Source organism: Ursus arctos, unplaced genomic scaffold, assembly GCF_023065955.2.
Source record: "Ursus arctos isolate Adak ecotype North America unplaced genomic scaffold, UrsArc2.0 scaffold_15, whole genome shotgun sequence".
NCBI lineage: Eukaryota > Metazoa > Chordata > Mammalia > Carnivora > Ursidae > Ursus > Ursus arctos.
In genome coordinates this window covers 58,361,817-58,387,821 of record NW_026622819.1, presented here as the reverse complement: position 1 = coordinate 58,387,821, position 26,005 = coordinate 58,361,817, and positions in this window count along the sequence as shown.

Below are 26,005 nucleotides of genomic sequence, written 5' to 3'. Positions count from 1 at the left end.
ACAAAAACGTGAACTGCTTTTCCTTCGGAGGAACCGAGGTGCGAGCGAGCGACAAACCAGGAATGGAAACTGTCCCCGCGTTGACACCCCTCGCAGGCTTCGGCGGACCCAGCTCTGCGCTCTTCTGGCTGAGCCGAGACAGCCTGCGAGTCTTACGAATGCAGAGCTGCGGCCATCAGCGGGGACTGACTCATGAGATGAAAACACTTGCCATCTTAATCTGGGTCAAACCACCTTCCCTTGCAGACGATGACCCAGGGTGTGGAGTGGGGCTCTGTTCCACCGCACCGTGTCTGGAGCCCTCCTGGCGCTCCACCAAGTGCCATCTCATCGTGTGTGACCCTAAGTCAGCGGGGGCCGCCCTTCCCCTTCCCCTTCCCCTCCGGACACAGCCACTCCAGCCCCGCCGCACCGGGGGCTGTAGGAAACGCAGAGCCAGAGCGGACGCCCGTCTGCCACCAGCCTTCTCTGTCTCCTCCGAAAGCCCACTGCCGGCTGCTCGGGGTCACTGCCAATCTGAACACCTCCGCCGCCAGCCGCTGGGCCCTCTTCCTCCCACTTTCGCCCAAGCATGGGTGCAGCCTCCTCTCCTCCATTCCCCAAAGCGTCCCACATACAGGGCTTTTGGCCGCGACAGAGGAATATTCCTGCAAAGAACAAAACGCAATTTAAAACTGGGCACAGAAAATTATCTGTCCTTAGAATGTGTTGGCCCTTTGTCCCAACAGAGGGATCCCTTGTGTTTTTCTCGGGAGATTCTGCTCTCCCTCTCCTTTTCCCCCCAAAACCACAACTACTTTGGGGCAGCCTCCCTCAGAAGGGACGTCGGTAGTCCGGGCACCCTGATGGAGCCTACACCTTCACAAAACCCTCCCCACACCTTTGCGTTGGCCGTCCCCACAGCGTGATGCACTCTTCCGCCTGCTCCCCTCTCCTAATCTCTTCTCATCCTCAGGATATTTTTCTCTTTGTGGGAGGACCCTTTCTCCTTGGCTGAGTTAAGGACCCTGCCTCAAGGGTCCCACAGGCCCCTTATAACATATCAGGTTGGAGTCGTTCTACACGTTTATTGGACTGCTCAGATTTTTTTTTTAATCTTTCACTTTTCTGATTAGTTCTTCCCCCTCCCCTACCCCAGATTTTAAAAATAAGCTTTTAATTCATTTTCCAGGTTTTGGAAAACGGAAAAAACCATACAAATATCAACATTTCCGATTGACTTTAAAAACTAAAGGCCCTAGGGGCGCCTGGGTGGTGCAGTCAGTTAAGCGTCCACGTCCAACTCTTGCTTTCTGCCCAGGTCATGATCTCAGCATTGTGAGATCGAGCCCCACGTCAGGCTGCACGCTCAGCACAGAGTCTGCATAAGTCTCTCTCTCCCTCTCCCTCTGTCCCTCACCCCAAGGCACGCACTCTCTCTCTCTCTCAAATAAATAAATAAACATTAAAAAAACAAACCTAAAGGCTCTAGCTTTGGGGCCCACACAAGTGACTAGGCTAACAGCGCCCACCACCCCCAGACACATTAAGGTGTGTCTCTGCAGTTCAGCCCCACACCCATTCCCTATGGGCCTGCTCACACCCCATCTGGCCCCGTACCACGTGGGCTCGTGGCCCTGTGCTGTCTGTGGTGCGTCCCGACCTGCTGTCTCTCGGCTGGACTGTGAGCTCCAGTCACTCAATTGCAGAAAGGGGGTGGAGGTCCTACCTCACAGGGTTGATGCAAGGATACAGTGCAGGCATGCTTCACCCTGGCCCGCTCCCCGGGGGTGCACGTGTTCCTAGTTCCAGGGCCCCTGACCCCAGCCTAACCTGCCAAACGCTCCCCAGCTGCAGGGCTTGGTGGTCCGTACTGCAGCTGAACTTAGTCACCCCAGTGTCGCTGCAGAAGTCAGAAACTCCCAAAGATCCAGCCCTGGCAGAGGACCAGGGTGGGCGCAAGGCAGGACCTGGGATCGGGAAGTTAGGACGCCAAAAGAGAGCCTCACACAGTGCAGAGCCCACATCGCACCCTGGCGCTCCTGCCCTGCACAAGCTGCCCTGCGACCGTGGGTTCGACTCCCATGACCAGAGGCTGCTGTGCGTCTGAGCCAGGAGAGGCTTTGGGGCTGCACTCTCAGGAGAGCTGGGAGGGGGTGGTTCTCAGGGGTGCTTTGGGTGAAGGGCTGATAGACATGAGAGGGGCCCAGGTAGCACCCCCCCACCCTGCCAGGCCACTGCTACCTCTTGACTGCCGCTACCTATGACAGCCCATGTGTCCAGACGTCTCCAGGCGGGCCTGAGGGGAAAGAAAGACATACACCATCCAGCCACTGAGGCCCAGACTGAGACAGCATTTCGAGCTTGTCTTGAAGTCAGTGCAGCACACAGAGCGAGCAAGCAGTGGACAGGGCGCCAGGAGAACTAAGATCTGTGCCCTTGGCCGAAGCCCTGCTTCTCTCTGGGACCCAGAAAGGGAATGCATCCAATCAGCGTTCCTCCAGCTGGGGCCTGGGATATCTCAGCCTTCTCTGCCCCCACCTCCTCTGCTTCTGCCCACTTTTCTCTCTTAAATATTGGGATTCCAGCTACGATTGCTGTAAAGCAAGAGAAGCAGCACGGTGTAAACGTTAACCGCCACAAGCTCTGGGGGCAAGCAGACCTGGGAGTTCAAATGAGTAAGTCTGGACAAGACTGCTGGCCTTGTTGAACCTCAGTTTCCCCATCTGTAAAATGGGACTCATGCTGGAACCTATCCCCACTGGGTAGTTTCAAGTATTAGGTGAGCTCATGTGTGCAGAACACTTGATGTTGTGCCCGGCCCATGGTGAGTGTTCATGGATGTTAACTACTAGTGTAATTATTCAAAGACCCTGCTGAATGCTTATTTTAAAGTTTGTAACCATTCACTGAGGTCTCGGATCACCTCAGTCCTAGCTCCTATCTCTGGTTTCCATCCCAGCCCTCATTCCCCCACCTCGACGACTGACTCTGGGAGCCACTGAGCCCTCAGCCCCGGGGCCTGAGATTGACCTCAGTTGGACATGAATGCCGGGCCGGGCCTTGTCTCTGACGAGCTGAGTGACCTTGGGTAAGTAATTTCACTTCTCCCAACCTCAGTTTATCATCTGTGAAGTGGGGATGACGGCACTGTGTACTTCCCAGTGGTGCTGGGGGCCTTGGGATAGCACCTGACACAGATAAATACTCAATAAATGGCTGTTATCGTTAAATTCAGTTGGGATAAGCATTTTGGTTTTGGTTTTTAATCATGTTTTGGGGAGCGATGGGCGCCCTCTAGTGGTGGAGCCCGCACGGTGGGGTGTCTTAGCCTTCACCCTGCGGGGTAGGACGGGAGTGAAGGGAAGACAGTTAGGGCCTAGATCTTAGAGGTGGACCTTCTTGGGACTGGAGATGAGTCTCCACCCAAGGCCACCACAGGTGGGCCTGGGACCAGCGATCTGTAAGCTGGTACGGCAGGGAGGGCAGAGTAGAGAGGTCCAAGTTAGAACTCTGGGTAAACTTCCGCAAAGAAAGAACGGAGCCCACCGTGGAGCTAGGAGACAGGCATGAGAGGGTGCAAATGTAGTTCTCCTTCCTTCTTCTAGTGCTAGATGGGCCCTCGCTACCATCCTCCCGCTCCATTTTACAGATGGAGAAACTGAGGCCCACAGAGGGGAAGGGACCCTCATGAGGTCACACAGGGCATCCGAGGCAGCAGACCAGAACTTCAGGTCCAGTGCTCTCTGCCCTCCAAGGTCAACTTGGCCAAGTCAGGCCATGGAGAGCAGAGGACATTTCATTGAATCATAGAGTGAAGTTTCGAAGGAGAAGAAAAAAAGCAGCAGCAGGCGGAGTTCCCAGGGCTGGAGCCCTGCCCAGCTGGTCCCAGGGCTCAGGGAGGGCGGCAATGACGCAGCCTGGGCCCGTGGCAGTCTCAGGAGCACCATTCGCCGGGAATCTGCCTGTGGCGGCAGCCAGAGGGGCTGCAGAGGCTCCGGGAAGGACGGCTGAGCCGGCAGCCCAGGCTGAGTCCGCGGGGGCTCTGTGTGTGTGGCGCAGTGTGTGCTCAGGGGCCCCTCAGTCTTCAGCACCTCGCAGCACCCCACCCACATACCCAACACACGCACACGCGTGCACACACACACACACACACACACACACACACGAGCACCCAGGCCCAGAGAAGAGGGTGTGCCTGCGTGGGCAGCAGAAGCCTCCCCAGCAGGGAAGGGGTCAGCCTGGAGCAGGCCCATGAGAGGGGGCGGCCACGAGCCGGAGTCCAGGCCCAGCTGCCGGCCGAGGCCGGAGTCTGAGTCTGTGAATGCAGCCAGCTCACTTCCCCCGCTCCAAAGGGCCCCCATCCTGTCCTCCCACCTGGGAGTCCTCGCCCACTGTGTGTCCTAAAAACTTTCTCATGCATCAGAGCTCAGCTGAGGCTCACGTTGCCTTTGTCAGATCTTCCCAGCCTACAGACAGGGAAGCTGAGGCCCAGGGAAGGGAAGGGACTGCAGGGCTCTGGGGGTGTTTCTACCCGCCCCAGCTGTCCACCATTCTTGGGATCTGTGGAATTAGGCTAGTGGGAAGGAAGAGTAGATTCCGATCAGCCGGAGAGGGCCACTGGCCTCCAGGACCCTTGCAAGATGCCAGTTCTAGCTCTCACTCTAGCTCCCAATGCATGTGCAATCCCATGGTTTGAGCTATGGAAGGATCCAGCACATGAACACAGACAGAAAGCAGGTTTGACACCAGCTGGACCTGAGTTCCAATCCTGGCTACCATCTGTTGTACCTGTTCCAGTCACTCTTGCTGCATTCACGGATGGAATCCTTACAATACTCGTCTGATACCGTGTCACTGATGGCTCCATTTACAGGTAAGAAAACTGAGACACAGCTGGGAATGGGCAGAGTGGGAATTTGAACTCTGCCTGTCTGGTCCCTTCAGTACAAGCTACAGAGCCCATTTACGAAGTACGAAAAGCGCATCGTAGATGTTAGCTGTGCTATGGGGCTGGGAACTTCGGGTTGAGTGGAGGTGATGTCACCACAAGGGACAAAGACCTGGAGAGCGGGGGTGCTCGGAGAACAGCCCAGCAAGGGAGCACCCATCCCTGCCAGGCTCCATTCTGACCACCCACATACGCTGGGTTTGGGAGACCAAAAGTAAACTGAGTCAGGGCAGGCCTCTGGTTGGTATCTGGGGTCCCAATTCACAGCTCCAGCCAGGTCCCCTCACCAAAGTCCTCTGCTCCTCAGTAATTACTAATGCGCTCCTCTGGGCCTGGCCCAGGTCTAGACACTCAGGACAAGGCAGATGAGGGACCCACCCCATGGCCTTCTCAAGTGGGAATAGGCCCAGTGGGATGCCATTGTGGTGAGGAGGCAAGAAACCACCGCATCTCAATGAGGGGGCGGCCCCTCTGCCTGTGGGAAGGCACTGAGTTCTGACCCCGGGTTGAGAGGCTGAGATCTCTCACCCCCCCATGCCCAGCCCAAGAGCTGCCCCTTTAAGAGGTCTGGCCCCATCAGGAGGAGAGAGGGGCAAGCCCATTTCCCACCGGTGTGCCCCCTCTGGCTGCAGCTGCAAGACTCCTGACTTCTGCACTCCCAGGCAGAGCTGGGGATAGGGAGGCCCCCCACTACTCCCTCCCGCTCCTGGCTTGACCTCTAGGCCACCCCCCAACCTGCCCCAGCCCTAGGTCCCTGTGCCTTGGTCCTGGCCTCTCAGCAGCCCCAGTCATCCCATCCGCTCTTGATCCCGTTCCCTGGCTGGGACTCCTGGCTGGGCTGCTGCGGCCCTTCCCTTCCCACTCCGTGCTTGGCAAAGGGGTGAGTGTCTGTTCTCAAGCCGGGGCCCAGGGGGCCAGCCAAGGCCAGCAATGGGAAGGGGGGTGGAGTGCAGGGCTGTCTAGAGGGAACCCCCTTTCCTGAGGATCTCGCTTTGCCCACCACAGGGCTGTGGGGTTAGGACAGGCAGAAGGGAAGCTAGCCATCACTTGAAGACTGGAGAGCATCCATCTCCACAGAAGGTGAAGCAAGTGGTTAGGCTTCTAGAAGAACTGATTAACCAAGGAGAGTCCTGTGAGAACAGGAAGATCCCCATCTTCCTGGGCAGGCTTAGCCTTCCAGGGCAAGAGGGTAGGAAACGAGGAGCCCAGGTGAGTACCCACTCTACTCCTGGCAACGTACAGGCCCGTTACAGGCCTGACACCAGTCCACACCCGTACCTGCCCCCCTTCCCACCTCAAGCTCTCACCCAACTAGGAGAACAGGTTAGAACCTGGGCTTTGGAGTTTGACAAATGCTGGGTTCAAATCCTGACTCCCCCACTTACTACCTGTGCAACCTTGAACAAGTCTTATCACCTCTCTGGGCCTTGGCTTCCTCATCTGGAAAATGGGGATAATAGTAGCTGCCTTAGGGTGCTGTTGTAAAGAATGCCTGGCATGGAGAGTGCGCTCACTCAGTTCACATTCATCTCTGTGGGTCTGTCTGCCCTGCACACCCACCCATCTTATGGGTCCCGTGGAGCCCCAGGCAAGGATTCCTGACCTAGACAGCGGCAGGAAGTCGCTCCCCTGGGCTCCATCACCCTCCTGCCCATGTGCAGTGCGTGCTCGGCAGGGACGCGCAGAGCTCTATTACAGCCTCTCGCCCGAAGAACTGCCGACCCTCACCAGAGAGGCTGTAGAGACCCAGCCCAAGACCCCCCCCCCATTGCTGTCACCCACTGGAATCGAAGTGAGGCCGAGAGAGGCCATTAGAGGGGGATGTTTTCCCCAAATCTGAGTCCGAAGGCCCAAGGTCAAGGCTCTGCTTGCCACTCTCATTGGAATGATCTCCCTTCTTCTGAGCCTTGCTTGCCCGTCTGCGAAGTGGAGCGCACGGGAAGGTCCCCAGAAACTCCAGCGTGAAGGTGGTTTGCGAGCCTCGGCTGAGCAAGGCCAAGGGCTGCAGATTCAGGCTTCAAGGCTGTCCTTGCCTTTGTTTGCTTTATTGAGTAAAAGAAAATACTTTGAACATTTTATGGGGGCTTGGGGAGGAGAGGAGGGGTCAGGGAGAGGCTTCATCCAAGAGAAACAGCTTCCAAGGAGGGTCCTGCCAAGAAAACCCAAGGGCGGGGGCCAGGAGGATTCTCCTCCGAGCCTGGCCGAGGATGGGAACTTGAGGGGACACAGGAGCCCGGAGAGAAGCCAGAGCACTGTCGTGTATGGGGAAGGGGACCCTGCTGCCCACTGGGTCCTCACCGGATAATGAGCCAAGACAGCCCCTTTCCCCAACCCATCCGAGCCTCCTTCTGTGCCGCTGCTGCTGCCTCTGCCCCCAGGGCCCACGTCCGGACCCCCCAGCTCACACACTCACGCCCACCCAGGCCCGTTCATTCATTCCCTCATGCCATCACTGACTCACTCATTCACGATCACAGGCAGCCACTTTTCTGTTCATTCATTTCCTCACCGGTTCACTTATTCATTCACTGATGCATTTGCTCAAAGGTGAACAGTCGCAGACTCTGACCGCAAAGCCTTCTCGGGTTAAGAGATGCTCCCCACAGAAAATCTCCGAGGCAGAGCCCACCTGAGGCTGTAGAAGGCCAGCAGGTCAGCTGTGAGGGCCTCAGAGAAGGGGGGCTCTGGAAAGGGGAGGCGAGGTTACCAGGTGGTGAAGGGGAAGGAGAGGGCAGGCCAGGAAGATGGCAGAGGTGGCCAAGAGCACAGGTGTTTCGGAAGGAAGAGAGAAGCCAGAACAGGGGCAGAGCTCATCACCCACAGAGCAGGCCAAACTGGGCTCCCGCAGGGCCCTTCAGTGTCCCCCGGAACCTCTGTGGGCCCTGACCACTAACCAGGCCAGGATCCTCTGGAATGCCCCAGAATTCCCCCACGGGCCTTCTTTCTCTAGCTGGGTGCAGGCCCTTGCTTCCCAAGGGACTGAGTTCAGATCCCAGCTGGGCCCATCCCTTGCTGCCCAGGGAATCCCTGACGTACCCCCCCCCACACACACACACACAGACCCTCCTCAGGAAACTCCGGTGCTTCCTGCTGTCTGGGTTGCAGAGCTAAAAACCTTCCTCTGGGCTCCCATCCTCAGAGGCCACGGGTCGACATTCAAGCTCAGAGACTGCCAACGCGGCTTGACAACTGCTATTTTTCTGAAGGAGAAGGAAGAAGACAGGTAGAAGTTGAGGGGGAAGAAAAGAGAGCCTGGGAAGCAGGCACAGCTGGCATCATGGTTCTGTGGTTTCTAAGTCAATGCCTGTCCCCTGCAACAAGGGACATCCCCACGTTGCAGCCTCGTCCCTGCACGGTGAGGGCTGGGATTCCAGGCCATGTCTCCACTCTGGGGTGTCTTTTAACCAAGTGCATGACTCTTCCCTAGAAAGTCACTCAGGCCCTTTGCCTCAACTTAGCACTGAAGGTGTTGCAAACCCTCAGGTCACCACTCCTGCTGGGAATCCTGGCTGTCACCCAGAGCTCCAGGGAAAAAGCCCAAGATGACAGACAAGCTCTCTACGTACTCCTCAAAGCACAGCTGGAAGAGGAAGATTTGGATGCAAGGGCCATCTCCGCCCTTTACTGAGTGACCTTGGGTCAGTCAAGTAGTCTCTCTGAATTCCAGTGTCAATGGGGACAACGATAGACAGGATAATAACACGAGTTTTATCACCACCTTGCAGATTAGGAAACTAACCTCAGAGAAGTTAAGTAATTTGCCCAAGGTGATCCAAGCGACAAAAGAAAGAGCGAGGACCCTGACCCAGCCACTCCAGCTCCAGAGCCTGAAGACTGACCTATCACACCAAATCTCACAGTGTTTTGTGCATTCATTGAAGGAACGAGCACGGAGCACTTCCTTGTCCTGGGCACTGGGCCTAGAGAGAGAAATCTTGGGCGGCTCTCACGGATCTTCCAGCCCATCGAGTGAGACAGAAGTAACCAATAATAACGGAGTTGATTGTTGTTCTAACAGATGAACGGTAAGATGCTGGGTGTATCAGGGCATCCAGTGCAAGCTGCTTTAACAAATAGCCCCAGCCCCCCGATGGCGTAACAAGATATGACGCAGCGCAAAGCGTTGGCAGGGGCTTCTGCTCCATGTAATCATTATGAGGTCCAGGCCTCCTTGGACTCTGCCACTGGGATCCTCTACCGGATGTCTGCCAGCACGCAAGCGAAGCGTCATGGAGGACGGCACGGAACATTTTATGGCCTGGCCCAGAACTCCGTACCTCACTTGCCCACGTTCCATTGGCTAGAACCGATCACACGGCCTCACTGCACTGCACGGGAGGCTGGGAATTGGGGAGCCAGGACTGATGCTCCCCTAGCAGGTCTCTGCCACAATGGGGGCGACAGGGAGGACGCGGCTAACCCTCTGTGATTGAGCAGAGAAGCTTCCCGGAGGAAGTAAGGATGGAACCGAGTCCAGCAGGGACGTGGGCAGTGAGAGGGCATTTCAGACAGAAAGAATCACGTGTGCAAAGAACTGCATAGGAGCATCTATCCAAAAATGCCTTGCAATGAATTCTATAAATCTAAGTTCCAATGATTGGGTAATTTCCTAGGAAGTAGAAGGAAGGAAGTTACCTTAGGGCAGCTTGCCCAACTTCGTATTTGAGGGCAAGTGATTTATTAAAAACTGCTTTCAGTAAGAGATTGGGAGGACAACAGGGAAGGGAAGGAGCCAAGCCAGGGTGCAAACTGAGACAAAGCCCCAGTCTTTGCCTGATCCCACAGACAGATGCGGGAGGGACGTCACCCCTGAGCTTGTGCGGACCAAGACACAGGAACTGGGCTTCCAAGCTCCAGTACCGGTCAGTCAGCGACCAAGGACGCCCTGCTACAGGGTGAACAGAGAACGGAAGTTCTAGGGCACGACCATCTCTTGGCATCTGGGTGAGGCATCTCCGGCCAGGCCAAAAGGCGCAGAGAACACAGAAGCCAGTGGAGGGGCTCAGAGAGACAGAAAAAAGGAACAGGGTGGGGGGCTGGGTGGAAGAAGCTGGGCAAAGCAATGAGAGTGTTGGGTGCAGAGACAGAGCAGCACCCTAGGGCAAGGGGACCTAGCATGACACTAGGGCTTGGCAAATCCCAAGAAGTACGAAGACCATATCCTTAGGACCTCTCCAGCTGGAGGCAGGTGGAACTGAGAAACGGTGTGATTCCGAGTTCTAATCCTGACTCTGCCACTGGTGAGGTAAGCGTGCGCACCGCCGTCTGAAGTCAGCACCATCATCTTATTTACAAAGAAGAATGAAAACATTGACTTGAAGGGTCGCGCTGAAGGCAAGTGGCAGGGCCACGTGTACACAGTAGGCATTCAGTAAATGCCAACCATCCTCGCCATTTTGCTCCTTGAATCCAAACCCCTGAGCCTCAGGTGATCTAGAGGAGCTGCCCACCCAGTGAGGGAAACACTGAGTCTGCGTCCCAGCACACGATCAGATTCCCACCCACTTCCCAGTCCTGGAGGCCCCAGGAGGAAGGGGTAAGGGGAGGAGGGGAACCGCTAAAAGCCTACCCCAGGAGGTGACTTCCCACCCAGTGGCTTCAAGATCTACTATTCCCACACCCTCTGAACTGGAAGGCACCTTACAGATCACTCAGGCTGTTATTTAACAGATGGGAAAACCGAGGCCCAGAGAAAGGAAGGAATCTTCCCAAGACCCCATGGTCTCAAAAACAGGATAGGTAAATAAGTTGCACCTCACGGGCCAACTCTGGTCTGTTGGTAATGCCTGCCTAACTGTAAGAAGAGCCCTGGGTCTTTATCTGGGCGCAGTGGGAAAGAATGCCGGGCTCAGTGAGTCATGCTGCCCTGGGAGGGGTTGGAATGGTATCGCAGGGATTGGTGTGACTGCAGAAGACGACGAACGAAATGCATTGCCCTTCCTGGCCAGCCTCCGTCTTCTCCCTAAGAAGTTTGGTGACGTTTATAGAAGATGGTTCCAAAGTAATTCAAAAGGACGGAAGCGACAAAAATCTGATGTCTGAAATTGTGAAATCACTTAATAAACTCTAGAGTGTAGCCACTGTAACTCTAGACGAAAACACTGGAATCGGGTAAAGTGGCTCAAGTGACCTGAATTAGAGCAGACATGTGTTGTTCCCATAGCCCGTCCTAATGGAATTCTAATTTCCTCTTGCAGAATTCTGTTCTCCACTGCACACAGTCTGCTCTATCTGTTCTAACCTGCCTCCCACCCCACCCAAGCCTGCAATTTGAATCTTACCCAGACAGACACACAGACACGGGGACTGTGGGGACCCCTCTGGCAGTGGCTTCCTGACCAGCTCTTCGGACTTGGAATGAAGAGGTGCTCTGTCACGCATCACTCCACTGTCTGTGTCCCCTGCGATTCAGGAAGTTCCTTAAGAATAGGGATTCTGTCTCGTTTGCTAATGTATTTCCCAAAGCCTAGCAAGATCCCTGAACATAGTACGCATTTAATCATTTCTGCTGTTCTGGACTGAATTAATGAATGCATGAATCTAAGAAAATCTACAAGTTCTGAATCAGAGGACAGGCTTTAAACACTAGCCCTGCTTCTCACGAGCCACGTAACCTTGGGCAAGCCTGTTACCTCTCCGAACCTCAGTGTTCTCATCTATAAAGTGATCCAATTATACTTCCCAGGATTGTTGAGAGTTTTTTTTTTTTTAAAGATTTTATTTATTTATTCGACAGAGACAGAGACAGCCAGCGAGAGAGGGAACACAAGCAGGGGGAGTGGGAGAGGAAGAAGCAGGCTCATAGTGGAGGAGCCTGATGTGGGGCTCGATCCCAGAACACTGAGATCACGCCCTGAGCTGAAGGCAGACGCTTAACCGCTGTGCCACCCAGGCGCCCCTGTTGAGAGGTTTAAATGAGACAATGGACGTGAAAGTGCTTTATAAATTGTAAGTCATGTGCAGAGGGTAATTCTTCTCATCACCAAACGGAGGATCTTCCTTAGGTTGGTAATAGGCCTGGATAATAAAAATAAAAATCCACCCTAGCAGATAATTAGGGTCATGATGAAGCAGGCATTGTCTTTGCCCCCAAAACAGTTTGAAATTCAATGTCTATGCCAGGTTGAAAGTCACAGAAAATTTAATTCAAAAATAAGGAGAATCTGTTGACTGAAGACACTGGAAAACTTTTGATGCTTGCTTTAGGTAAGGTTTGATCAAGTAGCTTAAATGATATCACTAAAGGCCTAGTTTCTAAGCAGAAAGGCTATAGCTAAATGCGGTTTGGTGGCCCAGTGACTGAGTACATAGTAAGAACATAGGACATTTTTGTTGAAAAAGAATTGCTCTTAATCTCACATATGGAACAAATAGAAACTCGGATGATTCAAGAGTCTTTGGTTGCATAGAGCAGAAACTAACTTAGGCAAAAGAAATGTATTGGTAGAACTGATGGAGAGGCCAGAGAATAAGGCTTGGAAGTGGACAGGAATTAATGATTGGCAAGGCCGGCTCAGGAAAGGCCTGGTAAGCCACTGTGAAGAATCCCAAGGTCAATGGGAAAGCAACCGGAGAGTGACATGCTTCTATTTGCAGTTCAGAAAAATCGCTCTGGCTGCAGCCTGCAGGAAAGATGGAAGGGAGAGAGAGCTAAAGAAGAGGCCAGAGATGAGGCTGTTGCTGTGGTCCAGGTAAGAGACAAGAGAGGCCCCAACTGGGCAGTGGTGAAGCAAAACTGAAGGGTGTAAGGACCCCAGAGATGGTAACAAAGGGAACCAACAGGGTATGGAGGCTGGTTAGGTGTGGCAAGAGTCAAGAGTTACCTGCAGGGTCCAGGACTGGCAGCTGGGTTCAGCAATGGCACCATTTACTGAAATGGGGGGGCATGAAGAGAAGATGGCTTCACCCCACTGGTTCTTGAGTAAGAGTGGTACAGCTGGCACCATTTGTCCCGCAGAAGGCCCAGGCCAGGCATCCTGCCCAGGGAACCGGCCAGAGAGGGATGGGCTAGAGAAGGATGCCCAGTTTGGTATCGGACGTCAGGGTAATTCCAAACTCTTTTGGGTACAGCAATGGGCCTCCAGAGCCAAGTTCTGGGATGCTCTCTGCCTCTGGCTTCCCGCCACGGGCATCATCTGCGGGGAATATTCAAAGATGTAAACATGGTGATTTCATCAAGGTCCAAGTGTCAGGGGACACATGTGCAGGCGATGGCAGCCCATCAAACCGTGGAAATTCTGACCCGGGAGGTTCAGACAAAACAATGTGGAGGCTTCCCTCCCCCGCATCCCCTCTGGCCTACGCCCAGTTCTCAAACGTGGTTAATTAATGTAATGAATTATGACAAACGTGTATGGCGCCTCTGATTTGCTGACAGCTGATACAAACAGAGGCAGTGGCCAAGAATCCCAATGCGTACATTACACGTGCGCGCGCACACACACACACACCACAGCTCCACCAAAAATAGCTTGCAACCGGGTTTGTAATTCAGTGACTTTTCCATCTGTACTGGAACATGGCAAGAAGTGGCTGTTGCTGCAAAGGGTAAAAAAGTTGGAAACATGTTGCTCCCTATTTTTCACTTTATAAAGCCTCCTTCTCCTCACCACTGCCTCTCCTGCGACTACATTCACTGGTTACTTTAGCCAACCCTGCATTCCATGAAGGAAGAGAACCACATTCACTGAGGACCTACTATGTGTCGGCGGTTTTCTCTACTGAGTCAGAACTCTTTTGTTTGTAAGCAACAGAATTCCAATTGAATCATCTCAGGGTAAAACAAAACGGGGTGGGATGTAAAAAGGACTTTGAAATATCTCATATAATTGAACAAAAACTGAATATTCAAACCAGAAGAAGAGCAGAGATACAGCTAGAGCCAATGACTCAAACCCCTCCCCTCAGACCTGAAAGCATACTCTTTCTCTGTCTTACAGTCAATTCTCATTTTTCATGGATTCTGTATATGTGAATTCACTTCCTTGCTAAAATTTATTTGCAGCCCCCAGATCAATATCTGTAGCATTTGCATGGTCGTTGGTGGATATGTGCAGAGTGGTGAAAAATTTGAGTCTTCCAACACACATATTCCCAGCTTAGGTCAAACAAAGCGGCCAGCTCATCTCCGCTCTCATAAGGTGAACAAACGTCCTTGTCCTTGTCTATTTAGTGCCACATTTTTCTCATTTTAGTGCTTTCTGGTGGTGATTTCACCATTGAACATGGACCCCAACCACAGTTCTGAAGGGCTGCCTAGCGATTCTAAGTGCAAGAAGGCTGGGCTCAGCCTTATGGAGCAAACACGTGTGTTAGATCGGCTTCGTTCGGGCATGAGTTATAGTGCTGCTGACCATGAGTTTGATGTCAAGGAATCAACAGTGTATGTTAAATAAGGTGTCTTTAAGCCGAAACACAAATAAAACAAGGTTAGGTATTGATGAGTTAATGAAAATGTCATACCGGGGGCTCCCAGGAACCTTGCCCTGTACTCCCCTAGGAGCAACGGTTCAGTGGTCACTAATTCAGTTTATGGCCAGTTTATAGACCGTCACTGCCATGAGAAATGAGAGTAGACTAAAAATCTGCTCTTTTTCCTTTTCTTTGCCTGCGTCTGTCACTCCAGGTCAGTGTCCATGGTAGAGCAAGGACCAGGCCAGCATGTTACCTCATGTTTGGTAACATTTTCATGGTTGGGAAAATCCTGACCGATTGAACACTGTGGGGGGAGGGTCATATATACATGGTGTCTCCCAGAGAAACCACATAAAGCATAGAAACAGTAGTTCCTAAAAGAACAGAGGTCCATTCTCATATGACTGAAAAAAAGACTGTGCAAACATATTACACACACACACACACGCACACGCACACGCACGTTACTTAATTCTTGCATGAATTTTACCATATCCACACACCACTTATAACATTACCAACTAGTTTTCCTAAATTAACTCTTTTTCTTTCCTTAAACATGTTCTAGAAGAAAATTTATATTTCTGTCATATATAGAAATTGATCATCGAAATAAACTCCTAACTATCGAAATAAAAAACAAATGTTCACACATGATGTCAGTCTGTGAACCATCTAAAATGCTCTCTCCCAAAACCAATCACATGTTTAGGATCATAGGCTCCTGTCTGTGTCTCCGTCCCTGGACTAGGAGCTCCACTCAGAGGGGATCATATCTTGTTCACTTCGGCCCAGCACGGGGCCTGGACAGAGTGAATACTCGATACACACTTCATATCTAGGCTAAGATCACTGCTACCTGCAGCTCCCTCCCAGGTGCATTTGGAGACGAGACTGGATAAAAAAGAGGACCCCTCAAGGGGGAATGGAAGGACAGACGGCCCAGAGACAGAGGGGACACAGGGTGCTGCCTGACATGGCCAAACCCTATCTTACCTCCCCTCTGAGGCCTTCCATACACTTCCTATGCACATTTCCTATTTTCTCAGCACCTTTGTCTACACGCCTTTCCTGAAATGCGCTTTCCCTCTCCTTAGGATACATTCTTCAAATTCTCCCTCCTCTTCTGTATCACTTGGGAAACCTTTAGCAACCAGTTGAAAGGGACTTAAATACAAGAACATTTTGTTGTCTCAGACAATGAAAATTCTCAAGGAAGGCCCCACGTAGCTTAATCCAGTGGCTGTACGATGGCATCAAGGATCCAATTTTCTTCCATCACTTTGCTCTTCCATCCTCCATGCAGCAGGTAGTTGTCCTCATGGTTGCAAGATGGCTACAACAGCTCCAGCCACCACATCCTCACCAAAATCCAGACTCAGAGAAAAGATCGTGACTTCCTTATGTATGTTTACAAGAGCTAAGAAACTTCCCTAGAAACATGCCCCAGCACTGCTGCCCACATCCTTCCTCTCATAGCTCATTGGCCAGACTATAGTCACATGCCCCTTATTAAACCAAACACTGGGAGAGGGAATGCAATTAGCACCATTGGCTTTGACGAATTAAGACTCAGCCCCTGAGGATGAAAATGACACAAGGCTTCTCCGAAGTACATAACCCCACAGGGGAGCAGGGAACCAGAACCAAATCTGTGTTCTGTAGTGAGAAGTCTGCAACCATTCTTTTAAAATATTCTTTTAAACCCTTTAAATAACCACCTTTCAGGCCACTTGGATGAAGACCCTCTTTGCTCTATGGAAGCCTCATGTCTAAAGGTTCAAATGTTTCCAGTCTTTTCTCCCCTTCTAGACTCTTCTGCACAAAACCACTCCGCACCATCTAGCTCCTTCATTTAGACCTGTTGGATTATCTGCCCTTCGCGCACTGCAGTACGATTTGTAACTTCTCTGTTTATGAGTCTGTCTTTGTCACTAGGCTGTGAGATCCTTCTGGGACGGGCCAGAACTGTACTGAGATCTAAAGGCCAGGCCCGCCTAACGCCTAACTAAGGTGCCGCGTGAATGCCGGCTACACTGAACGTACTGAACACAATTGTGAGGGCAAAGAGGAGGGGTAGGAAGAGGGAGAGAGAAGCAAGAAGAAAGGAGAGAAGAGGACAAAGCAGTGAATAAAACTCCGGCTTTGGCTTCAGACAAAACAGAGGATGTCTGAAGAGCCAATTCACTAAGGGGGATGGAGATGCTATTGTGGGAAATAATCATTTGTTAGCTTAAATAAACCCTTTTACCTCAATTACATGTGCTAGAATACAAAGTATTGACTCAGCCTGGGGAGGAAAGCAGAAGTTCAAACCCACCATCACTTCATTAGCAGGCACTAATTGCCCCAAGGCTTAGGTCAGAGGTTATGGCAGGATTAAAATTGACAGTGAAAACAAAAGCAGGGCCTTGACTCCAAATTAGCTAATTGCTCCTCTCTTCTGCCTTACCCTGGCTCTTAATGGACGTGTTCTCTTGGCTGGCAGGTCCCTTTGCCCAACAAAGCCACTCCTTGCAAACCTCCCCTGGGTAACCTGAACCCGCATTACACTCGGGCCCCACCCTAGCCTGTCTGGAGGTACGGAAAGCAAGTGTTGGAATGAACTGGAGGTGGAGGGGAGAGAGGGAGTTGCAGCAACTTGGCAGAGAATCTGTCTTCAAAACCACCGCCCCAGAAGAGCGCTAGCAATGTCCCAGGCACTGCGCTCCCAGCTTCGCAGGAACCATCTCGTTCCATCCTCTGTGAGCCCTGACATTCTCCACTACAATGAACCCAGGCTCTGAAAGCAATAGCTGATCCCAGGGTGGGGGTAGGAAATCGCAAGATCAACGGGGGACATCTTGTCACCCTGGGAAGCAAGGAAGCCAGCAGAATGCTGGGGCAACGACGAAAGAGTGCAAGAGCCACCCAGAGGAGCTCTCACTGGCCGAAGGTGGAAGAACTTGACCTTCAAAAGAACAATCACTGGCTATGGATTGAAAGACATTAATTAGGTTTTTAATAATTCCCATGGTGACACTAAAAAAATCATCTTTGGAGGGTGCCAGTTAACTAGTTATTCTGGAAAATGGTAAATAAAGAAAAAGAACCAAGCACCTGCCTTTCCTATATGAACTCCCTCTTGGGGTAACTGAACAGTTGATGGGGGAAATTTCTTAGTTCACAGGAGAATCCCAGTTAATAAACACAGCAGAAATGAGAGAATTAGAAAATCATTGTTTTGCCACCCCCCAGAAAGAATGGATCGAGGCCGAGTTTTCTCAGCCTCAGCACAACTGACGTTTGGAGCCAGATAATTCTTCATTGTAGGAACTGGTCTATACATCATGAGATGTTTATTCAGCAGCTCCCTGGACTCTACCCACTAGATGCCAGTAGCAGCCCCCTGGTTGTGACAACCGGAAGTGTCTCCACACACTGCCCAGTGCCCTGCGAGACAAAGTCACCCTCACTGGGAACCACTGATGCAGGCCGCCATGTTCAATGGCTGCCCAAACCACGAGGTGATATCTGGGAGGAACGGAACCACGCCTGACTCGTCAGAGGCCCTGGAGGTACTTGAGGAAGGTATGGTACCCACCATGATCATTGGGGTCCATCAGCTTGGGCCCCCAGTCTCCCTCAACAAAACAGAAACCCAAGGTGAATCTTCTAGTAACATCCCCCGATTTTTGCCAACCAAGCTGCCACTCCTCCATTGAAATCATAAATCCTCTCCTGGCCCCTTTCTGTGTTCTTCTGGGGGCTATCCTCTCTCCAGCCAGGTTTTTGTACATGCTACTTCTTCTGCCTAGAATGCTTACGCCTCCTACCCCCTTCTATTCCTGCCAACACTTTCTTACTCTTCAGGTCTCAGGTTCCATGACTCTTCCTCCGGGAAGCCTTCTCTGACTCCCCTTGTGTCAGCGCTATGCTTGCCCCTTGTATCACTTGTCACAGTGTGTGGTCACTGTTAGTGGTCTGTCTCCTCAGTAACGCTTGCAGGGCCAGAGACCATGCCAGAGGCATTGTTTCATCTCCAAGGAACCCAGTATAGGGTAGGCGCTCAGAAAACGTTGCGAGGAAGGAGGGAGGAAGGGAGGCCCGAGCAGGCTCCCTGTTAGTGCTGGTGTGTGCGCTGGGCTGAGCGTCAGAGTGCGACGGACTGTTCACACATGTGCACGTCAGGACAAGTGTGAACACAGGTGTTCATGCACAGTGTGGAAGGGCCATGCAGAAATGGGGGCCGATAAAAGCCACAGCCTTGGGGTACCTGGATGGTGCGGTCAGCTAAGCGTCTGACTCTTGGTTTCAGCTCAGGTCGTGATCTCAGGGTCATGGAATAGAGCCCCATGTCGGGCTCTGCACTCAGCACGGAGTCTGCTTAAGACTCTTTCTCCCTCCCTATCTCCCCTCCCCGCTGTACCTCCCACCACCCTGCCTCCTGCTCGCCAGCTCTTGCCACACTTTCATGAGTTTTGTTCTTCTCTGCCTTTGCACATGCTCTTCCTTCCTCCTGGGCTGCCCTTCCCTGTTTTGCAGTTAAACCTCCGTTCAGATTTCCAGAGTCTCCTGACCCGTCGCCCCTTACCCAGTTCGTCCCCTCGTCCTCTAAGCATCCGAAATTTCTGGGCCTCCGTCTATACGCTCTTCTGTTGCTGCATTATCGTCCACCTGCTCGCAGCATTCAACTGTGAGCTCCCCATGGGCTACCTCTTAGGGCACCCACAGGGGACTGTGTCGTGGCACCTCTGTGCTCCCCGCTGCAGAAGATAGGCAAGCGAGCCAGTGTTTCTAGATAGAGACTCTGCAGTCTCTGTGTGGGTGTAGAGCGTACGGGTGCATGCACTGGGCTAGCATGGGGTCTTCACATTTTTTTTAACCTATAAAACCCTTAGGCAATTTTGAAAGTTCTATCTTTTCAGTAGAATCCGTGTCATGCCCAATTAAATTCATCTAAATCTAATAAACGCACACCGAGCGTGAACAAACGGACAGGCGACGGCAGATTAGAGATTTCCCCCCAAGTAAAAAGCAAATGTGGATTTATAGTCGCCAGTAATCTTTCTGCAAAAGTTCAATGAAAATATTTCCCCTACAAGTCTGAGCAAACGTTCAAGAAAATATAAAGCAATACGTTCCGTCTGATACAAGATATTTTACTCAAAGATGGCTTAGAGGAAGCAAGTGTGGAACAGTTTACCTCCTACTTGATTGGGCAAAATGCTCTCCACGCACCAAGGAAAGGATGCATGAGAAACACACCAGGCCCTTTCTCTTCACTGAGAGTCGTGGCGACACAGCAGGATGCACTTGGCCCAGACTCGGATGTCCCAGGATGCTTTTTCCAGATCGTGAATACTGTCGCTCTAAGATGGCTTGGTAGATAGATAGGCACGTAGGCAGATAGGTGGATGGATGAGCGGCGGGATAGATGGACAGGCGGATGGACAGATAGATGAGCAGGTAAGGAATGGAACTTATCCAGGAGTTTGTGTCGCCTGAATAAGGTACTTCCATTACCAATATTTCTTTTCCTTTCACAAGACACTCCTTAGTAGTAAATTAGTTCCAGAACATTTAGGGAATAAAAGAGGCAACGTAATTAAAGAAAAGTTGCCAGTACATCCCGCTGTGCGATACCCCTGCATTCAGAGTAACCCAACATGGACCAAACAAAATGCACAATTTGCCCTGTGACAGAACACAACAATATTCAGACAGGGAAAAGCGTGAGGCATTTCCACAGATTCATGGCATCATCTCCACACTCTCATCCCTTCAGTCCACGATCCGGAGTTTCCTACACTCCAGGCAAGGCCCGCAGTGGCATGCAGGCAAGGTGAGAGGCATGTCTTCTCCCGTAAAGTGGAGGAGGGGCTCTGTAGGGAGAGCGGAGGGAAGGCGAGCCTGCCAGCCACAAGAGCGTTCTCCAGCACATCAGAAAGTCAAGAAGCTGCAAATAGATGTCCTCAAGATGATTCTGCCCATGGACCTCTTGGAAAGCCCTTGCATAGCTTGGGGTGTGTGTGTCCCCAGTCTGAAGTCCTGGATGGGAACACATAGCATATAATGACGGTGGAGAGAATGAGGGTCAGGGAAAGGGGCAGGCCAGTGCTTCTTAAAGAATCCCAGTCCAGCAGCCTCAGCAGCCCTTGGGAACTTGCAAATTCTTGGGCCCACCCCAAACCTATTGAAGCAGAACCTACAGGGGGGAGGCTCAGCTATCTGTATAGGAGCAAGCCCTCCTGGGGACTCTGATGCACACCCAAGTGGACAAGCCCTGGGACAGACTTTTCTTGCTTTTGCCCCTTTTCTGGTAAAAACATTTCCATATTCCTTTGGGAAACCACCTCTTCTTCAACTTGCAGACCTTATGGTTGGGTGGACTGGCCCAGGTCTCCCCAACTCCAGCCCCAGGATCTGGCCCATGACCTATACCTGGCCACTTAAACTATTCTGTCCCCCTAGTGAGACTCCAGATCATGAAATGAAGGGAAGCTTCCTATTCCAAACACAACGATTGGTTCAAGGATTGAAAGAGAGAATTGATCCAATGAGAATCAGCCCTGGGACTTTTACTGGAGCCTCTGGGGACGTTATGTTCTCTTCCTTCTGAAGTTATGAAGCCAGTAGGATGCAAGGCTGGAACTACAGGGAAAGCCCTCCTGAGAACGAAGGCAACCCAGCAGAAAGCAGAGAGAGAAGATTGTGCACCTGGATCCAGCTTTGCCTGAAGCCCGATGCCTGTACACGTTTCTGTGACACAAGCCAATACATTCTCTTATCGGCTCAAGTCAGTCTTCATGTGTTTCTGTCACTTGTAACAGAAAGAATCCCGAATAACACCAGGAGAGAAGTAGGGGGTTGGGAGGAATGGAGACGTAAGATACTAGAATACAACAGACCTGGTTCCAAATCCTGGCCTCACTACTTAATAACTGCACGACTTTGAATAGGTCACTTCTCTGCTCCTCTATCCTTGTGTAAAATGAATGTGACACAAGGCCTCCGGACGCTGCTGTGTGATGTAATGACAGTCACATGCAGGATTTCGGGAGCCAGATGACCTTGAGCAGGTGACTTCCCTTCTCTGAGCCTCAGTTTCCTCGTTGGTAGGCAGCAGATAAAAATAGCTCTCTGAGGCAACTGTGGTGGGAATATAAGAAGAGAAGTGGGTAAAATGCCCACAGAAAGTTGATGCTCCGTAGACGACAGTGAGCCCCGCGTGGGGCAGGCAAATGAGACTTCAGTCTGTGACGGTCTTCTAAAATCAGCCAGTGCCTCTGACCCACCCCAGGGGGCAACCCAGGGCCCGGCAGCCTCAGTGTGGTCAGCCTGGGAGCCTGGAACCTTGAAAGAGTAGCTCTGTCTGCAAGCAGAGGAGGTGGGCAGAAATTCTAGCAAGTGCTAATTAGGTCCGAGAAGCTACCAGAGGAGGGGGGGGGGGAGGCAGGTGCCTTATTAATCACTGGTCTGCTCCGCGGGGGCCACACACCGGGGCTACCTGCCACCTTCCCTCCTTGCCAGAGCTGGCAACCTCAGCCGGGAGACCAGGGGTGCAGGGACAGGAAAGCCGAGGGTGAGCCTCACCAACATGTGGTCCCAACTCCCCGCCTAATGTTCGTAACAGACCCGCTCCCTAATTGCGCGGTTGGGGGCAGACTTCACATCTTTAGCACCTAATTCACTATTGTTTCTATGGAAGCCCCACTCCAGCGCCTGGGGAGGGAGGGCTCTGCCTGTTTAGGGGGCTTTCAAGCCCCGGGCATCCCAGCCCTGTCTTGTTAGGCTCCAGCTGTGCAGGCATCCAGGACGGCATCTCCAACCCCCCCCCCCCAACTTCCTGCACTCAGCCTGGGGCTTTACTGCCTCTCCTGGCCCAGGCTCACCTGGTTTGGCAGGAACACCCCCCGACACAGCCTCTACTGGTGTCATGTCCTCCCCACCCACCCAGAAGGAGCACTTTATTTCTCTTGCCCCAAGTTTTGGGACTGTATTGCTCTCTCCACCCCTAACAAAGGGATGAAGAGAAACAGTGGGGAAGTGGAAAGCGGGAGCAGGGAAGCCTGGGTTCGAATCTCATCTCTACCACTTTCTACCACGGGACCTGGGGCCAACTGCATTCTTCTATGGGCCTCAGTTTCCCCATCTATGAAATGGGCCTCCTAACACTTATCTTGCCAAGTTCTTGCAGCGTCAAATGAGATCACAGTAACATCTGAGGTACCAAGCGCTCACTCTGCACTAAGAACTATCCCGAACAGGGTATGGGTATACAGCTATGGTCATAAGGGTCTGTCTAGATTAGATGCCCAATGAACATCACTTCCGTCTCCTATGCGGGTGGTCAGGGAGTAGGTGGCCATGGAGGGAGAACACAATCCAAACAATGCCCAAAGTTGGGGCAGGTAGGCAGAGAGAGCACTTTCACCATCAAACCCATTTCTCTCCCTTTGGGGGGCCAGTCCCACTATTTTCGCATGCTAACTCCTTGAAATACTAGGGTAAGGCTCCATCTTTACTCACTTCTGGCACTTGGTCACATGGTACCATTATGGGGATGAAGACCAGAGGGGTAGGGTCTGGGACCAAGAAGCCTCAGCCCTCTCCTCCCTGCCCTCTGCTTCCTTGAAGCAAATTTGGGAAGGATGCTGAGAGGGACCTGGCTGGCCATCAAACTGACCCTTGAACTCCCTAGAAGAGCCCTGACTCGTCTCCCTTTGCCATACTCCATTGTGTTTATTAATCACTGTCGTCACTATTCACTGGTCATCTAATGGGCTCTGTCATTAACTCGCTGTGCCCCGGAGTAAGTCACTCTCCCCGTCTGGGCTGTGGTTGCTTCCTCTCTAAAGTGATGAGGTTGAAGGGAAATGGAGAGAAGACTGAGGGTAAAACACCTGTCTGGGTGCCTTCCAGCTCTTACTGGGCAGGAATAATCCCCACTTATTTGCTCTGCTGTCTCTTTTGAACATTACGCTGGCAGCCCTGCAAGGTGAAAACAATTGGATTGATGAGGGATACGGCTCAAGGTCACATAGCTGGCAAAGCAGCCAAGCTACAAATAAACTCAGGTGCCTTAGGTCCCAGATCCCTGTACCCTCTGTAACACTGACATCCTGGAAGTGGTCCAGGGGAGTAGGAGAAGAGCTGTCATCAGGGACGTGGGAATGTGGTCTCTATCTGCCTCCTCCCTCCGGTGGGTTGGGAGATGATGGACACCAAGACAGGATAAGGAGGGCGGGGGGTGGGAAAGACTGAAACCCTGGACAGGTGCCAAGAGCTCCAAGCTCTAGGGATCAGACAGACCTGGGCTCAAATCCCAGTGCTTTTATTGACTAGCTGTGTGACCTCAGGCAAGTGACTCCACTTCTCTGAGCCTGCTCTAGAAAGTAAGGCTAAAAATGCCCACACCCCAAAGACTGTTGGGTAGATTCAATAAGATTGTGCTTGGTACATAATAGGTGCTCTGAAAGGTTTCCTGTTCAGCTGGACTGTGGAAACACTCGCTTGGCTCTTCCGTCAAGCAAGCATCCTAAGACATCATCCGTGGCTGGGAAATCTTCCCGCCAGTGCACTGTGCCTATCATTAACATATTTCTCATTGTCCAGGAGCTATCCAGGAAGCCTGTCTAGAGTAAACAGAAGCAGGGCCCGCATCTTCCAAAGACAGGGAGTGTCTAGGGGGCAGGAAAAGAGAATACACGCTGGCCTCATTGCTCCATGAGATGGAGCAAAGGCACGGTGCGGGGGGGGGGGGGGGCGCCCGCAGCCTGCAAGGGGGTGGGCAGAGCCAGCAGCGGGAAGCAGCTCAGGAGAGTGGCGAGAGCCCAGCTTATGGCATCGGGCAGTCCCAGGCTGGAAACTGCCATCCTTCTCCACACAAAGCCGGAGCTGTCCCTTTCCAGTGTAAGGTATATCACACATGACGCCCCATCTCACTCTGAATAAAAGCCCAAGTGGTGGTCTGACGCCCTCCGAAACTCTGCCTCCTGCCCCATTCACTTTGCTCCACCCTCCAGTCCCCTCTTTATTCTGTGACAGGTCTCTGGGCCTTAGCACTCTCTGTTCCCTCCGCCCAGAATGCACCTCCCCTCAGTGTCTGCCTGTGCCCCCCCCCCAGAGGCCTTCCCTGAGCACTCTATCTAAAATAGCAGCCCCATCCCCCTCTATCCCCTCACCCTCTTTTATTTTTCCCTATTTTATGATTTATCACTATCTGACATGTTTTCTATCTCTTTGATTTATTGGTGATTTCCCCCAATGGAATGTAAGCTCCATGAGTGCAAGGGCTCTGCTCAGTTCACTGCTGTATCTCTAGCCCCTGGAACAGCATCTGGTACAGAGTAAACTAAACACATATTGATTGGATGAATAAATAAATGTTGGGTGGAATTCAGACTCCACAATTTTCTAGCTTGAATTGCTTTGGGCAGGTCATCTCACGTATCTGAAACTTTCAGTGCAAAAGGTAGTGCACACCCATCTCGTAGGGTTATTGTTAAATGACGGAGTGTGAAAGGAACTGACACACAGTAGGTGCTCAGTGAATGACTACCACCACCACAATTATTATCTCCAGGGCTCTCAGGCTCAGTCGCCCACTCACTGAGGCCTTGGACACGTTGATGGTCTCTCTCTGAGCCTCAGCCAAGGTACCCATTGCCCACACCAAGATGGGTAGGGAGGCCCAGGCAGGGCCGTGTAAAGGCCCCAGCAGGGCGTCTGAAACCCAGGAGGCACTGGCCAAGTGGCAGCTACTGCCACCTGGGGAGTGTAGGATCTGCACACCAACCCCAGCTTTCTTATTCTGTGATCTTGAGGAAGCTGCTCAATGTTTCTGAGCCTCAGTCTCCTCCATCTATAAAATGGGAATAATGATGGTATCTTCCTCACACGTTGTCCTGGGGTCACAATGAGATCGCATACCTCAAAGGGCTTCATAAAGCCCCAAGCAAATGTGCTGTGACAACACGGGACGGGGCGCAGGGATGGAGAGAGACCCTCATCATGCAGGGGGTAAGGATAAAACCAAGAGTCGTGCTTAGCCCGAGCTCTCAGGTGGGTTGCCGAGGGAGCACACAGAACCCAGCCAGGATTCTCCTGCCCCGCTCTTTCCTTCCACTCTGTAGGCCTCACTGGGGACTTCTCCTGGCCAGTGTTGGCAGGAGGTGGTTTCAAGGGAGGCAGGTGACAGCAGCAGGACCCCACAGGAGGCATCCTCCTCTTCAGACAACCTCCTGCCCAGTCTGCTTCCCACCCCAAGATTAAGCCAGCCTCTCCCCTACATCCTGACCAGGCCCTGGGGAAGACCTAGAAAAAAGGGCCCCTGGAAGTTAAAGAAGCAGACAGACTCCTTGCACCCACGCCCGTGAGAGTCTAGGAGCGAAACAGCAGGTCTGCACCTGACCTGGGCCCTCTGACTCCTCTACCACCAGACACAGAAGGGGGCCCACTGCTGCCTTGCCCGGGCTCCACAAATGACTCAGGCATAACCCCTAGCCTGGAAGCTCCATGCAGCATGATTTTGGATCGGTTTTGTTCTTTGATGAATTCCCTTTACCTCCAACAGTGCCTGGCACTTAGTGACGTGCGTAACGAATGTGTGTTGAAGGAGTGGCTCCATCCGTAAGTGAATGAATGAAGCAGTGAATCGGTGAAGGGCCCTGGAGGCTG